At 40.7% G+C, this 16,237-nt stretch overlaps 1 pseudogene; it reads left to right on the forward strand.

Annotated features, from left to right (window-relative positions):
* The first annotated feature begins 12,433 nt into the window (after positions 1–12,433).
* LOC147457917 (zinc finger protein CONSTANS-LIKE 4-like) lies at positions 12,434–15,782 on the forward strand (annotated as a pseudogene).
* Positions 15,783–16,237: the final 455 nt, after the last annotated feature.

A 16,237-nucleotide genomic window follows, 5' to 3' on the forward strand; every position in this document is an offset into this window, starting at 1 on the left:
TTGGCCAAGCAGGTTTTCGAAAGCATCATAGCACTATTGATCACCTTGTCACTCTTCGAGTTCTTATGGAAGCGTCTCGATTGAAAGGAAAAAAGTTGTATTGTTGCTTTGTGGATTCCAAGAAAGCTTTTGACATGGTACCGCGAGGAAATCTTTGGAGACGTATGCAAAGCCTTCAAGTGCCGAGAGAATTTATGCATGCAGTCTTTCGCATCTACCAAAAAGTGATATGTCGATTACGTATGGGAGATGGAATTTCAGAATTTTTTGCAAGCACTATTGGTGTCAAACAAGGATGCCCACTTTCCCCAACCCTCTTTGGGCTACTCATTGATGAATTGGAATACATGGTTCTTGATTTTATGCAGCAAGAAGGCATAGAAGAGGTTAAGATTGGAGATGCGGTGATCATGCTTTTGCTTTGTGCCGATGATGTAGTGCTCTTGGCACATACCTTAGAAGATGCACAAAAGCTTATGAGTGTCTTGGAACGCTTTTGCCTACATAGCGGGCTGATCGTGAATGGATCCAAAACCAAGGTTATGCTTGTAAAGACCCTCAATGACGAAAATCCATGCATTGTATACAACAATGAGAAACTTGAAGTGGTAGATCACTTCAAGTACCTTGGCCTTGAGGTTCCATCCAATCATAAATGGAAGGATTGTGCAATGCGTCGCTTGGAAGCTGGAAAGAGGGCTTATTATGCATTTGAGAACATGTGCAATGCAGGAGAGATCAAGTGTTGGGCTCTCAAAAAGTACCTCTTTGACACATTGGTGACACCGGTGCTTCTTTATGGAGTGGAGGTGTGGGGTGGAAGCATCGGGAAGTCTACTTGGAAAGAGTTTGAGAATGTCCAAAAGCATTTTCTCACCAACTTTCTCCAAGTCAAGACACAAACACCCTACATGCTCTTACTTCTTGAGTCCGGATCGCTTCCCATTGAGGTCTTGGGCATGGAAAGGGTTGTGGAGTACATGCGTAAGACACAACGTAGCCCTTTGCATCGACTTCCTAGAATCGCATATGAAGCAAGTCAAAAGGTTCAAAAGACATGCAAGAGCAAAATACTAAGTTCGGGGTGGATGCTTGATCTCAAGAAATGGTTTGGAAGATGGGATGCATGTCACTTGGTCAAGGATGCGTCGATCGACTCCCAAGTTAATGAGGCCTTCTTACAACGCCAATGTATCATGGCTTGGGAGAAATCTGGAGGTTCTCGCTTCAGCCATTACACCACACACGTTGCCCCAAACTACAAATCTCTCTTCTTCTCAGAACGAGGTAACCGAACCCCTTCCTACATCCTTGAGCCCATCCCGTTGAGTGCGATCCGCACCATTGCCTCCATTCGTCTTAGCTCCCATTCTCTACGCTGCGAGACAGGACGTTGGGGCACTGGCAAGGAGTGTCATCGACTTTGCACCTTATGCCCTCGTCAAGTGCGAGAGAGTGAGTACCACACACTACTTGAGTGCTCAGCTTTTGACCACATTAGGTCCTCTTTTCCCCATATATTCAGCCATGAGCTCTCCCTACATACCTTCCTCTCCCAACCACGATGTGGACTCTCTATTGCGACGCTCATTTCAGCCATTTTTGAGCATCGAGAGTCACTTATGAACTCCACTCACACCACGTGACATGTTCATTTGGTCCCATAGGTCATATTTGACCTCCCAGGACGATAATAGAACTATCTATCTATCTATCTATCTATCTCTCTCTCTCTCTCTCTCTCTCTCACACACACACACACACACACACCCTATTGATCTTTTCTCTCTCTCCATGTCTCTCTCTCCCCCCACCTCTCTCTCTCTCTCTCTCTCTCTCTCTCTCTCACACACACACACACACACACACACACCCTATTGATCTTTTCTCTCTCTCTCTCTCTCTCTCTCTCTCTCTCTCTCTCTCCATGTATCTCTCTCCCCCCACCTCCTCACCTTTCCCTTCCCTCCCATCCCAGAGTGAGCTCCACCCCTCGTCTCTCTCTCTCTCTCTCTCTCTCTCTCTCTCTCTCTCTCTCTCTCTCTCTCTCTCTCTCTCTACCGTTGCAACCATGTCCTTTCCTTCCCTCCCGTCCCATAGAGAGAGAGGGGGGGATGAGGGATCCATTTTTTTTCTTTTTTTAAAGCACTAGCAGTATCGCCAATGCTTGTCCTTTTTTGTAACAGAGAGAGAGAGGGGGAGAGAAAGAGAGAGCGATAGTGGGAGGGAGAGAGAATACGGGACAGAGAGAGAGAGAGAGAGAGAGAGAGAGAGAGAGAGAGAGAGAGAGAGAGAGAGAGAGAGATGGGGACATAGAGAGGAAAGAGGGAGGGATGGCAAGGAGAGAGAGGGAGGGGGGGTGGAGAGGGCGAGCGGAGAGAGAGAGAGAGGATATCAATAGGGTGATAGATAGATAGAGAGATAAATAGAGAGAGAGAGAGAGGGAGAGAGAGAGAGAGGAAAGGGAGGGGCCAACGAAAGAGAGAGAGGGAGAGAGAAAAGGGGGCAACAAAAATTGTGAGAGGGAGATACAGAGAGTGTCTTGTTTTCTTAAAAACAAACCAGAGGGAAAGAAAGGGAGTGGAGGGGAGTTTTTTAAATTAAAAAAAGACCCTCCCAAAATCATTTTTAACGATGCCGCTAGTGCTTTTGAGAGGGTCTTTCCTTTAAATAAAAAACTCCCATCCACTCTCCCTCTTTTCCTAAAAAACAAAAGCAATACACAATATTTGTCACTCGCTTCTCTCTCTCTCTCTCTCATCGATCTCTCTCCCACCGCCGCTTCCCTTCCCTCTCTCTACTTCTTGTCACACCACCACTTGAGTCCTTTCAATCCCAAAGGGAAATGAAATGGAATAAAAATGTTATGTTAAATGTCTTCAAAAGGCCAAAATGACCCATGAGACCAAACTGACAGAGTGTTGGTGGATCTAATACAATGTCTCGGTACAAAATAAAATGAGAGAGAGAGAGAGAGAGAGAGGTAAGGGAATGGTTGGTTGGGCCAGGGGGGGGGGGGGGGGGGGGGGGGTTGTAGGGGCAAAAATTGTGAGAGGGGGAGAGTGCAGTGTGATGTTTTTTTTAAAAAAAAAGAGGAAAATAGAGGGAGTGCAAGGAAAAAAAAAAGTCCTCAAAGCACTAGATCGCCTTCCTTGCACTCATTCTCTTTTCCTCTTTTTTATTATCTAAATAAACATTCAAAAATGGAGACTTGGCATCCATACAATAAATATGCCATCCATAATGTGTGGCAAGTTCAAGGCAAGATGTATAGTAGTTAGTGTTCGGGAAAAATCATGTTTTCAAACATACAATTTTCCTTTCCTTGAGTTTGCCAAGAGGAAATTTTAGAAAATTAGGGGTATTTTTTTGGGTTTTTACACTATTTTTCTTTATTTTGGGGCGGAATTTCTCCTTTTCCCCTTAGCCTTAACTAGCATTTTTGAAACTAGTATGTGACCCGCGTGTTGCCGCCGCGGCTACATGTGCGTCAATTGAAGCAACCATTTTTCTCCTTCCCTTCACAGGGAGGGCAAATGTGGGCAAATGCCTATGATTCATGTGAGCTTTTATAGCTCTTTAATACACTTGTGCATCAACCACCACTATAACTACCTTCTAGATGACAATGTATGACAACACACAAGGTGAAAGTGCCCTCCACATTCACATCAACCAAGCACAAATCTATCTTTTGGATCAACAATATGACTCAGATCGAACAAATAATGAAGTGTAGTTACTCTCCACATTCTTGTGGAATGACCACGGACAAATCTCCTTCTAGCTGATCATGCCAAGCTCCAACATTCTCCTCCTAGTCATGGCGATTTTGTCCCCCCCGCCCCCGTCTCTATCTATGTGTGTGTGTGTGTGTGTGTGTATGTGTGTGTGTTCAAGAATCATCAAGTCAATTTGAGGTCTCTTGGGAATGAATTAAGTAATGGGATCCCTCGCATGATGTCTTGTTTTAACATCCTATGTTTCTCTCTAAGGAGGCAGCAAATTTGCGATTAGGCTAGAGACGTCTCCCTCAGACAATTGATATGGGACCCTGCTAAGTGGTAGTGGCCCTCTAAATAGACTAACAGAGAGTTGGTATCCTTCAATTGTCTCCCTCAGACAATTGATATGGGACCCTGCTAAGTGGTAGTGGCCCTCTAAATAGACTAACAGAGAGCTGGTATCCTTCTATGATTATAGTGTTTGCATTGAACGACGAATTCTTTAGATGCATTAGCATCCCCTCTCACCATCCTAACCAATCAAGGCATTGGTCATAATAGCAACTCTCCCATGCTTCTCTCGTGTAGTTTTGGTCTTGCATTTGGGGCATCACATTCGACTAAATCATCAATTGCTATTTGTTGGCACTTAGGATGCATGTACCAGCCATGAACCAACATGCCAACATTACACCACATAGTAGTAGAAGAAACTTTGACATTAGTATGCACAACTGATTTGGTGAGTAGTGTGTTGTTTGCTTCTCAAAGGAAATATTCATGATGGGTGTGTGACATGGGGGTGATTGCATGGCTATAGCAACTTTGTCTCTATATGTGGATAAATTTCAAAATTTTCAGGTTGGATTGCACTCAATCTAGCTAGCATGTAAGGCGCATATTGTTTGTTTGTATACATTTGGGCACCATTGGCACCTTAAAATGTGAGGGCAATGAAAGCAAAAAATTTCACTGAATCATTTCTCTTTTCAAGAGTTTTGGGCATCATGCTAAAAGAAAGGGCGTGCTGCAAAATACACACACACACACACACACACACACACACACACATGGAACACACATGCACGTTCTTCTTTGAAAGAGAACATTGTATTCAACCATTCACATGCTTGCTCTTACCCATCTTTTATACCATAGCAGCCATTTGGCTTAGCTCCCACTCCCTTAAATGTGAGACAGAGCATTGAGGCACTACGTGGAGGAGAGTCTCTTTTTGTACGCGAATTATATCCCTTAACTATTTGAGAGTGCAATCATCATACCCTATATGACTCTCAGCTTTTGATCACATCAAACTTGCTTTATCCACATTTTAGCCCATACCATGGTCTACATACCTTTCTCTCTTAGCCACCTCATGGATTCAAATTGTTAGTGGCCACCATTATATCCATAGTCTTCAAGCAATTTACATGTTGTACTTGGTCCCATAGGTCAATATGACCTTTAAGGATACTCTCTCTCTCTCTCTCTCTCTCTCTCTCTCTCTCTCTCTTGTTAACCTTTGAGGTCACTGTGATTGTTTCTATGATATTAAAAGTTATATCCCCCTCTCCTTGTATAAGTATGTGAGCATGCAAGCCCTTGAGTTCAAGAATCAACGATCATCGGCTAAAACTTTTAGATCTCTTGTGATCTTCTTCTTCTTCTTCTTCTTCTTATTCTCTTCTCTATCACTCTCTCACTCTCACTCTCACTCTCTCTCTCTCTCTCACTCTCTCTCTCTCTCTCTCTCTCTCTCTTCTAACTTGTTATGCAGCATGATGACTTGTTGCCAACAATGTTTGGATTGGACAAGGTTTGCCTAAACTTAATAGCTGAGAGTCGGGATTAGTCGGCCTCAAGATTAACGGGTCTCAAACCACGTCACTATGAAGAAAAATCTCTCTCTCTCTCTCTCTCTCTCTCTCTCTCTCTCTCTCTCCCTCTCTCTCTCTCTCTCTCTCTCTCTCTCTCTCTCTCTCTCTCAGGATGCATGTCTAGCTTGTAGTATTAAAATGAAGCATGTGAGAGGCTAAGAGCCCGGTCGCGTGTACCAGCAATTCGCTTTCTGTCCGGGCGGCAGGAGCCTGATCTTCTCTCTTTACCTATCTAATCGTGGTAGTTAAGAACCTTGAAAGGGGCATAGCCTTTCACATGGTTGACTTGGTTGACTTTTAAGGCCCTCTCGGCTAGCAAAAACCTGCTCAAGGTCTATCTCATCACTCAGCCAAATCAAGCATTTATCTTTGAAGCTACCGATTTTCTTGACTTGCAAACAAAGCTGGAAGGCTTATTAGCCGTTCCAAAGTGACCAGGCTCTAAATGAAAGCAAAATGACATGGAGACAGTTTTACAATGGAGGCACATGCATGGAGGAAAAGGGCTCACATTAGGTATGCAGCACCAAGGAGGATTCAAATGAGCAAAGGATTGCTAACTCCAAGACCAAGGCCAATACCCTCGACTGGCAATGATTATCCTCCAATGCAATCACATCAGTGTTTTGGAAAAATAATTTTTCAAACATACAAATTGCTTTCCTTTAATTTTTTGAGAGGAAATTTTAAAAATTAGGTTTATTTTGCAGGTTTTAACACTATTTTCACTATTTTTGGGCATAATTTCTCCTTTTTCCCTTGCCCTCAACTAGTATTTATGAAATTAAAAACGACATGATATTAAGCTGAGACACATTTTTCCCAAACACTGAATTGAAGACCTGCCTTGCACGATCGTTGCCGTGACCACTGTAGCAGCAGGCAATGCCACCTGTCTCCTTGCAAAACCCCTTTTTTCTTGCCTATGTCAGGAGTTTGAGATGTAAAAACTTGGGAAAGCTAAAAAGCTTGGATGTTCACGTTGGAGCTCTCAACATTGTAGCATCCGTTGACTCGCCAAAAAAGACGAAGAAAGTGCTCTCTCTCTCTCTCTCTCTCTCTCTCTCTCGTGGTGTGGAGGGCCGCAGTTATGCAAAAATGGAGGCTGTCGAGAACAAGGGTGGCAGACAGGCAGCGGTAGAGGAGTAGGTGGCTCAGCAAGTGCTTGTGGCGAGTGGGACATGTATTGGATCGAAACACTTGATGTCCTAGCCAGCACAAGATTGAGGTTGTATAAGGGTGTGGGGCTTGTGGCGGATCAGCTCTTGGCAGCCATGGGTGTTAAATAAGGAGATTACATGAGGCTTGTTGCAGCAACATTTGAGAAGTTGTACATGAAGTAAGTGGTGGGTTGTATTCATGATCAAGTTTTTTTTTTGGGAGGGGGGGCATTCTTTGTCAAGTGCCAAGGCCAATCAATGGCATCCTCTCTCTCTTTCGAACAAAAATAGACACACACACTCCTCAACATGACTAAATGGGATTGGCCCTCTCTCTCTCTCTCTCTCTCTCTCTCACACACACACACACACACACACACACACACACACACACACTCATGTTTGAGACGGACCAACTTATTGGCACGTGATATAGCTTGCTGCTCGTTATTTTTTCAAGCTGCGAAGTAGAGCCACCTTTTATAAAAACAAAAGTACTCACCCTTCAAAATTAAAGGCCCACTTGCTAAAAAGTTTGCATAATATAAATATATATATAGTACTAAGTATTGTGACTTTTTTGACAGAACAAAGAAATCAAAACTAAGTCTTTTCATTTTCTACCATCACAATACTTGCTACTTACCCTTCACTTTTACATTTCAAACCTACCCTTTACTTTTACATTTCAAACCAAATGTTTCTTAAGGTTCTTGAAATGAAGAAGGGAGTGACACATGGATGCCCTCTCCTTCCTTGAAAATGTTAAACTCAATTATATATAGTATAGATAGATTGGAAACGACACGATATTATGCTCAGACACATTTTTCCTAAACAGTGATAGTAGTAAATCATGCAGTGGGGGAAAAAGTGTCATCAAAGTTGATGCTTCCTTTTGAGCAACAAGACAAACCTTGTACTTATGTACAAATCCATTGGAATGAAACTACACTTTGAATACCCACTTCACAGGAATTAACTTCTCCCATACAACACCCAATGGTCTCTAACATAGGAGGGCATTCCCTTAGAATTTTACTGTCCCCCTCTCAAGTTAGTGGCACACTACCCTTCTCTAGCCACAAGAGGTCTTTCGTGGCAAAAAAAAAAAATTCTCCACTAGGGGTCCTCTTGGCAATTCTAAAAAAACCTCAAGATGCTATTAGTAAGGTAAGAACCACACCATTTGTGCACTAAAAACAAAAGACATGTATGCAATAATTTGAATTTACTATGATGACATTACATGTGTGCCATTTGGGAGAAGACTAGAAGCTACCATCTCTAAGATGCTACCAATTCTTTGTACACTATGGAGGAAGGGTGTTGTGGCATGAGGAAGCTAGACTTCACAAGTTGATGGTTGTACTCGCACTCTCTCTCTCTCTCTCTCTCTCTCTCTCTCTCTCTCTATATATATATATATATATATATATATATATATATATATATATATATATATATATATATATATATATATATATATATATATATATATATATATATATATATATATCGTCCGGGCATCCTAGTAAAACGCGGAACACCCGATCCCACTCCGACCTCGATATGTAAAAAGCGTTGTTTGCCATATGTAATGAGGATTCTCCAAAGACGTGCTTGATAGCCTTGACCCACAAATCGTATATGCGATTGCCTTCAGATGTGAATCTGGTATCGGCAAGAAACAATGCAATGAAAGAGCTACACCATTCATATTACTTTAGACAAGGAGCGAAGGGTTCAAATTCCATTTCCTCCTAATCGTGATTACTTGTTTGGTTAACGGCGACATAGGTTGGCTATCAAAGCTTCGAAGAGAAAATACCTTGAAGAGGGTCTGTTTCGCTCGATTTTTGCAATCCTAGGACTCCATGTTTTGTGAAGGCAAAGAGGACTTGAACCTCTGGCAGCCCCGATGCTATCGCCTCGCTTTTTTGCTCGCATTTTTAGGATAAAAAAGGAAACAAGCGACACCAAACGAATCACGGCTCTTTTGGTTTTGTTTGGTTAAGATAATATTCTTCATCCTCAGACAAGTGAGATCAAAGTTCTCGTTTTTCTTTCCTACTAGCCCATGACCGGACTCGAACTAGTGCCGTTTCCTAGTACATACAAAGGCTCTATGCAAAGGTAGAAGCTACATTACATGAGCTGAAATAGCATAGCCGGATCTTTTTGTTTTGTTTGGATAAAGGATATGCTAACCTTAGCAGCTTGGAGTGGCTCACACTCTCACGTGGGCAGCATTCCTTCCAAGCTGGGTCTCATGGCCGGAATCAACTATTTGCATCTCAATAACAATTTGCTGTCTGGCACAATTCCCCCTCACTAGGGGACTGTAAGTATCTAGTGTGGGTGGATCTCAACAGCAAAAATGAACCGGAGGGCACCATCCCTAAGAGCTTGCCAAGCAAGCAGGGAAAGTGACATAAGGGACACCAGCTTGCATTTAACATTTTTCAAGAATCTTTAGGTGATCAATGCACAAAGTATGGCTTGGGATCAGTGATTACCAGTTCGCTCGGCTTAGCAGAATTCCTTCCAAAGGTACAACCTTAGCGTCTCTACTCGGATATTGTGAACCATGCACGTAAACGAATTTGTACAGGCAATGAGCGTGGGATACTTGAGGAAGAGTGTAGGATCAAATGCAACACAAGTAAAAACTTGAAAAAGAGCTACAAGTCGTGCGTGAACAAAAGGAGATACTATTTGACAGAATTAAAGCTTTAGAGCTACGGATAGCAAATGCAAAGGATGACAGCTCCTTCGTTCATGACTTACTATAGACGATTTGTTAGCCTTACACCAGCCTTCGAATCGTTGCAAAACGAATAACGAGAATTGGGGAAAAAAGGAGGCGTAACGGATTTACACTCAATGGAAGGAGGAAGATGACCAGAGGCATCAAAAAATGAAAGATGGAGCGTTACAAAACTAAAGTAGCAAACCGAAGACAGAATCTAATGGGTCAAATCCAAGACCGAACCACGATATATTGAAATTTTACCATCCATTACAACATGAACCACCGATTCCCTACAAGGCAAAGGATGGAACAAATAAGATATTTTACCATCACTGATTTTGTACGCTTTGAGGCCGGAGTTGTCGCTGATTTTGTACGCATATGCTTTGAGGTTGTATGCGGAGTGGTCATTGATTCTGTACTCTTTGAGGGCAAGGGATAAGAGAATAATTAAGTTACTGGCACTGCAACGTCGATGGTATCAGACAACTCCTAATGAGATGATATGTCTGCTTCAGAAGAAAAAGTTATGGATAGGACGCACGGAGAAAAAAAAAGGCTTAAAACCGCTAGTAAATCTCCAATTTCTTTCATGCGTAGAAATCAATTCAAACACCTTTGGAAAAGACACTCTGCTAGGCCAACATTGACACTGAGAGATGAAAGCGGGGAGCAAATGGGATTAGATATCCCTGTCCTTATTCTTTTCCTCATATGCCTTGCGATGCATATTTTGTTGCTTAATAGTGTTATCTTCACATACAAAACATTTTGTATCCCTCAAGTAAATCCAACTATTATCGAGGATAATCTTTCACTTGGTCTCATCTGGCATGGTGGCCGCTCTTTCAGCGAGGAGCTCCTTGCTTCGTCACTCTATGTGCTCCATAGAGCATAACTCCGGACACTCCAAAGTGGGTTTTGAAGAAATCTTTGATAACAATGGCAAGAGAAGGAGGTGTCTCTAACTTCTCTTCGGGAATTCCACAAATAACAATGTTCTTGGAACGTCGCTCCCGTTCCTTCAACTCCTCCACATCCACATTCTCAGCATTCTTTGTTTGAACCATAGCTTGCATGAGTGAGGAATTAGAAACCACATTGCTACCACATACATCAGCCTAGCACTTATTTGTGCATACATTTTTTATGTCGCATACATCTCGGCTCATGGTGTCAAATTTTTCCTCTTTCAATACATGGCCATGCTCTACTTTGCTCATCCTCTCCTTCAAAGCATTCAAGTCCACAAGAGAGTGTTTACATTCCTTGACTTCCTCTTAAAGCTACATCAAATGTGTTGTTTGCATCTCAAGTGTCCTCTTGAGATTCTCATTCTCAACCACAAGTACCCTTAGAGTGCCATTCTCCATTGCAAGTGCACGTAAGTCTTCGCCTTGTTTGTTTACTGTCTCTTGCAATGATACCAAGTATGCCATGATCATGGTTTTTGATGTCGTTGGTTGGGTGGTTGTGTTGCTATCTCCATACTTTGGAGGATTTGGATCATTTTCCACAATGGCTGTGGACCTTGTTGAAGAAGAAGAACCCTTGAGAGTGCCGGAAGACATTGTATGTAAAATAAGAGATGAGAGTCAATTTTTCTGAACCTGTTTACTTCACTGCTACAAAAATGCCTTACATAACTTTGAAAATTTATGTCTTTACATCAATGCATAGAGGGCTTTGTGCTCTTTGATTGAGGCTATAGATCACCCAAATCGGAGTTCGGATGAAGAAGTTATGATCAAAAGAGTGAACTGCTGTCTACTAGGTCCAAAAACGGTTGCGTTTTTTGTTGGGGAGAGAGAGAGAGAGAGAGAGAGAGAGAGAGAGAGAGAGAGAGAGAGAGATTACAAATGCTTTGTGTAGGTGGTGGGTGCAACAAGACGGGGCCCAGGTACACATGCAGCAAGCATGCGAGTGGAGTACACCTTCCATCACAAAATATGGTTACATTTTAAGATGGTGATGACGTAGAGACTACTTGCTAAACAACAAGCAAAATAAAAAAAATATCTTGACAGAATGATTTGTCAGAAATCAAAACTCTCCAAAAGCAAGTAGCCTCACACATGTGGATTTTCTAAGTGGTTGGTTATGGAATAAATGAAAAGACGTGCTCTCCAAGAGGACATGGTGTTTCTTTTGAAAGAATGTATAATATCATTCCGACTACTTATGAAGTTTATTACCTAAGTATGCTATTAAATGTTTGCAAGGAATGTAAATTTTTTGAAAGCTAGAGGATTATTAAAGATGATGAATAATGGTTACTTTGCCTATAAAGGCCTCTTTTTTTCAAGATGGAATGCAATTGAGAAAACATTTTGCAATAATATTAGTCTTTCATAAGCCACTACATCTTGCTCTATGGGATAGATTTTGTACCAAATTTTTTGACGACTATGTTTATGCCTTAAGGATACATATTCTTGATGCAAGTGTACAATTTGATGTGGCAAAAAATCAAGCTCTGCTTAACATAGAATTATTTTTGCAGCAACATGGGAAAAGGCTTTGTGATTATATGTTGCCTGCAATAGACCCAACAATGGAATGTTTAAGTGAAATTAGTACTATGGATGAAGAGAAAATGTTTAATGTTGATGAGCAGTGTAATATAGCAAAATTTTATAGAGACTTCATTAAATGAGGATCAATGAGATGCTTACCACCAAGTGCTATAAACTATTAACAAACATTCGGGAAGGGTATTCTTCTTAGATGGTCATGGGGACTCAAGAAAAACATACATGTATAATGCACTTCTTTAATGAGTACAAGGAAGGTGTAGAATAGCTCTTGCATGTGCAACATTAGGTATTGGAGCTTTGATTGAGTAATGGAAGAACCATTCATTCTAAGTTTAAGATACCTTTGGAGTTTCAATCTAAAGCTACCTACAATAAAATGGTAAATAGCCAAATTGCAAAATCTCTAAGGAAAACAGCTTTACTTATATGGGATGAGGCTCCCATGACACACTGGTATGCATTTGAAGATTTAAACAGAACTTTAAGGGATATTATACATCAAGACACTTTGTTTGGTGAAAAAGTTCTTTGGTTTGGAGGTAACTTCCAACAAATACTACGTGTTGTACAAAAAGGTAGTTGTGTAGACATTGTAAATGATTCATTGTGTCATTCTCACGTATGAAAAAGTACAAGATATTAAGGCTTGCCAAAAATATGCATATACTTGGCTATGGTACAAATTTGTTTCAGCAAAGTTCTTCATGTTCAGTGCTTGGCATTGGCAATGGGGATGTGAATGGTTCATGAGACTTATATAGAATCAAAATACCTTCATACATGATCTATAGCCCAAGTACACTATATTTCATGAGCTAGTGAAGAGCCCCATGTTGGTTCCATGAGGGGGAAGTCCACAAAAGGTATGGAAAAGGTTAGCTTAGGAGAGTTTCCCACACATCCCTAGACATAACATTCTATAGAAATGCACTCTTATCTCAACATTAGTAATCAGCATTGTGTTTTTGCAAATTTAACTTTTTTGCTAATAGGAAAAATTTCAATGCATTACATTTGATTTGGGAAATACGACAAAATTATTGCTATTGAGAACTAATATAAACACCCTCTTGAGTCATAGTTAGAAACCTTAATAATATTTAGTTTAAAAAAATCCTTCAAAAGCTTAGATCACAAGATGATATGTAAAGAGGTGTTCCTTGACCACAACCTCTCTAATTTGTAGATAGACTAGAAACACTACTGGAATAGATCTCCTTAGCCCCTATTCCCATAGACCCGTAGTCATAGCTCATGTTTGCTAAGACCTCTCCTTGAAAAAGGTTTTTTGTCTCAAAACCATTAGCGAAAAATATTTTAAGCACTAATGGCTTCCTAATAAACCAACGTTTGGTCTAACAATTTTCTCATAGCAAAGGTTGAACATTGTAAAAATATTTGATTGCAACTAGTTATTCAACTCAAAACCTAAAGAGACTGTCCCTTTGGCCAAAAGGGATCTCAACTAATAGAAGATCCCACCTCAATCAATCAAGGTGCCTTATTGAACAAAAATTATTTTTCCCACTCTTGAAGCAATTTCATTTGAAAAGATGGATTGCTTACATACTACACATCGGTAAAGCATAAAAGTTGACAATTACACTTGCCTATGACATAAAAATTTTGGACTCCATGTACTAATTTTTAAATCCACAAGTACATTTACTCTCCACATGCAAAGTAAATCTCAAAATTGGTAATCTTATCTTAAAACGACGAAGAACCATGTGTGTGCGAGGGATTTACCATGGAGAAATTATCATACCACATAAGTGTAGAAAGGATGATTTTTAAAAAAGGGATTTTTAAAAAAGGTATACAAACTTATAAGTTTGGGGGGGGGGGGGGGGGGGGGAGGATTTTGGGTTTTAAGTATATAAATCTAATGAAAGGGGGAGGGGAAGAGGGGAAGGATAAAAGATAGAGATGAATGAAACAAGAGAAAAAGCATTCTTTTTACTAAGTGTATCAATAAGCTATCCCTCCAATGATACATGGAGATAGAGAGTTTCATGAACACATTAGACACAAACATTATTAGCATATTATTTGTAATTCCTATATGATGTCGTTTAAAAGTTAGTCTATGATATTATAAGACATGGATCCTTTTCACTTAAATCACCTCAAGTTTATGCACAGTCTCATGTTGTTGTCACCTAAAATCACCTAATGAGTATTTCTTGATTTTTAATCTTTTTTATGATGACGTTGGGATTATTTGAATCTTAGAAACAAAGAGAATCCCATAAAGGTGTAATGATATAAACTAAAGCTAAAAGAATATGAAAGAGAGTTTTGATACACGATAGATTTAGCTATACTGTGTTTTCAAACAATTATATAAAACCTTTTATGCAAAGTAGGGGTATAAAAAATTTTCACTACAATTTTTGGCCTGTCCAAAGGGCAAAGGCTATAGAGATGCCTTCTCTTTTTGTTGACTAAAATAGAAAAAAGTTCGAGTTGTATTTTCAAGCACTTTTTGATAAGCCAAGAATGTTGATTGGTTGAAATAAGATAGTGGGCACTCATTTAGATGACTAGTGTGTAAATCTAATGATGGACTTTTAAAGTGTCTTGAGTTTTAAGGATTTTTGAAGATCCTTTTTGTTTGTTCCATTATAATTATAAAATAAAATAAAATGCATAATGCATAGCTTGAGACTCTCTCTCTCTCTCTCTCTCTCTCTCTCTCTCTCCCCCCCCGCATGTCCACCTAGCTATGTGTCATGAGTCAAAACCAACTGGTCACTCAGTTGTCACTAGATATTAGTTATCTCTCTCATGGAGCGGCGGAGTCCATGCTTGCAAAATGTAGCACTTCTCTTTCTCTCTCGTGCATGTCGGAGCTTGCAAAATGCAACAGTCATCTCTCTCTCTCTCTCTCTCTCTCTCTCTCTCTCTCTCTCTCTCTCTCTTTGTCTTGCGATTCCTGCTAGACCTCCACATCCCTTGTCTTTCGCAGGGCAGATGCTTCATACCTCGGTATATTTGCCTGCGATGTCGAAGTGAGGTTTGTGAGTAGGCATCGGCCACTGTGGATGCGCCATCCCTCTGCAGCTCTGCTTCTCCTGTGATGTGGATATTCACGCTACTAGCCAATCGTCAGTAGAGGGTTCTTGGCCATGACTCCGCCTCTGCAACAGATTTCTCATCATCATCATCTTCCCCGTCAAATTATTAGCAGATTTATTATTTCTCATCAGCAAATTTATTATGCTTGGAATTATTCCTTGATGTGGGTCCATTTTTTGACTTGCAGTTTTTGTGCAGACCATGGGAGCAGACAACATACTGCTAGTGCATAATCTGCATGTTCATGTCACAATAGCTCCTCCTCCTAGTGCTCCTCATTTTAAGGAGGTAGAAATGGCCACAAAGAATGGGGTTGCATTCAGTTTAACATCTTTAAGTCATAGCTTCTCCTCAACCTCGATGGAGTTTGGTGTCATACCAGATTCCACACTTGCAAAATATCTATGGCGCTCAGGCCTGGTGGACTCCCTCGAGTTCAAAGCACCTTGCAACTAGAGCCTATGGCAAGGGAAGCGAAGGTCTTGTAGTGCAAAGAGATAAAGAAGGATAGGAAGTTTGAGAAGACTTTCAGGTATGCTTCAAGGCAGGCGTATGCGGAGACCAGACCAAGGATAAAGGGCAGGATTGCCAAGAGGACACAAGTTGATATGGAACCAATGTTCTTTGTTGTACTTGATTCATGATACCTTCATTCTAAAGTGCATGTATAGACCTGTTATTATTGTAAATGAACGTAGAGGTGAAGGAAAAGGGTGCTGGCAAGAGCGAGCACGAGAGGTTACACAACTGCCATTGCTTTTTCTTCATTGACACTTTTAGGCATCAAGTAGATCAACTCCGTCATCCATTTTCTCCTATGATCCGACTTCATGTTTATCAACTTGGTCGAAACACGATCTGCTTTGTATGTTGGCTATAGTGCATTTATTTGCAGCCTTAAGATACCTATTCGATTGAATGTTTTCTAATTATTAGTGAGAGAGCTAGTGTGATGCTGCTACTTCTTGCTTTAGCTTATAGTTATTGATTCCATTTTTGTGGACAAGCATAAGAAAGGATTGCTTGGATTTGAGAGTTTGTGCTTCTAAAAGGAGTGTTACTTGTTTGAATGCAAGCCATATTTTTATGGTAGATCCCC

Source organism: Adiantum capillus-veneris, chromosome 5 (genome assembly GCF_014529385.1).
Source record: "Adiantum capillus-veneris isolate H3 chromosome 5, ASM1452938v2, whole genome shotgun sequence".
NCBI classification, from domain to species: Eukaryota; Viridiplantae; Streptophyta; class Polypodiopsida; order Polypodiales; family Pteridaceae; genus Adiantum; species Adiantum capillus-veneris.